This window comes from Dipteris shenzhenensis, chromosome 5, assembly GCF_047967505.1.
Source record: "Dipteris shenzhenensis isolate YYH24624 ecotype China chromosome 5, Dip_SZ_1.0, whole genome shotgun sequence".
NCBI lineage: Eukaryota > Viridiplantae > Streptophyta > Polypodiopsida > Gleicheniales > Dipteridaceae > Dipteris > Dipteris shenzhenensis.
The window spans coordinates 56,348,678-56,350,289 of record NC_141600.1 but is presented as its reverse complement, the minus strand read 5'-3'; the positions used below and the strand labels follow the sequence as shown (position 1 = coordinate 56,350,289).

At 68.0% G+C, this 1,612-nt stretch overlaps 1 pseudogene; it reads left to right on the top strand.

The window, feature by feature from the left end:
- Nucleotides 1-834: 834 nt before the first annotated feature.
- The window catches only part of LOC147902228 (25S ribosomal RNA), a 3,694-nt pseudogene continuing 2,916 nt past the window's right edge, over nt 835-1,612 (top strand).

Genomic DNA, 1,612 nt, shown 5'->3' with positions numbered 1-1,612 from the left:
CCAAACCCCATGCGCCCCCCCTCCCCCCCCCTTGCGCGCATGTCGCGTACCCCCCCCCACCCCCACCCCCCATCCCCCCCCCCCAACCCACCATGCCCCCCCCCCTTGCGCGCATGTCGCGTACCCCCCCCACCCCCTATGCCCCCCCCCCCCAACCCCATGCGCCCCCCCCCCTTGCGCGCATGTCACGTACCCCCCCCACCCCCACCCCCCATGCCCCCCCCCCTTCCCCTCCCCATGCCCCCCCCCCCCCCTTGCGCGCATGTCGCATACCCCCCCCACCCCCATCCCTCATGCCCCCCCCTCCCCCCCCCCCCCAACACCCCCTCCCCCCCCCCCCCTTGCGCGCATGTCGCGTACCCCCCCACACCCCACGCCCCATGCCCCCCCCCCTCCCTTGCGCGCATGTCGCGTACCCCCCCCCCCCACCCGCACCCCCCATGCCCCCCCCCCCCCTCCCACTCCCCATGCCCCCCCCCCCCCAACCCCCATGGCCCCCCCCACCCCCCATGCCCCCCCCCAACCCACCATGCCCCCCCCCCCCCTTGCGCCCGCGGCTTTTGTCCAAGGGCATGCCTGTCTGAGCATCCTCACCACAACCACGCCCCTCACCCCTCCTCTTCGAGGGGGGCCGAGCGGCGGAGCTGGCTGTCTGTGATGCCCCTCCGGGGCGGTGCGGTCGGCTGAAATGGATCGGTGGCACCGAGTGGCGAGGCGTCGCAAGGGTGGTCCGCCCCTCGCGGGGCAGCAGTTTGCAGACGAATCGCCCGGAGGTGCACGTGCCGAGATCGGGCTCGCGGGGGGTGCCGACGAGCTCCCCCCGTATTGGAACATGGACCTCAGATCAGGCAAGGCTACCCGCCGAGTTTAAGCATATCACTAAGCGGAGGAAAAGAAACTAACGAGGATTTCCCTAGTAGCGGCGAGCGAACCGGAAAGAGCCCAGCTTGAAAATCGTGTGGCCTCGCCGTGCGAATTGTAGTCTGGAGAGGCGTCCTCTGCAACGGACCGGGCCCAAGTCCCCTGGAAAGGGGCGTCGAAGAGGGTGAGAGCCCCGTCGAGCTCGGACCCTGTTGCTTCGCGAGGCGCCGTCAGCGAGTCGGGGCTGTTTGGGAATGCAGCCCTAAGCGGGTGGTAAATTCCATCCAAGGCTAAATACGGGCAAGAGACCAATAGCGAACAAGTACCGCGAGGGAAAGATGAAAAGGACTTTGAAAAGAGAGTTAAAAAGTGCTTGAAATTGCTGGGAGGGAAGCGAATGGAGGCTGCAGGTGCGCCCCGGTCGGGATGCGGAATGGTGAGAGCTGGTCTGTCACTCGGCGCGGGGCGCTGGTCAGCACGGGCCGGTGCGATAGGACAAGAGCGGGCTTTCGATGGCCTGCCTATGCCATCGTGTCGGTCGAGGCACGAAGCGTGCGCCACTCGTGGCGGGCTTTACGCACCTGCGCGCTCGAGGCGCTGGCATTCTGGGCTTTCCATCCGACCCGTCTTGAAACACGGACCAAGGAGTCTAACATGTACGCGAGCCGGTGGGTGGCAAACCCATGGAGGCGCAAGGAACCTGAGAGGTGGGATCCTCCCCGCGGGGTGCACCATCGACCGACCGTGATCT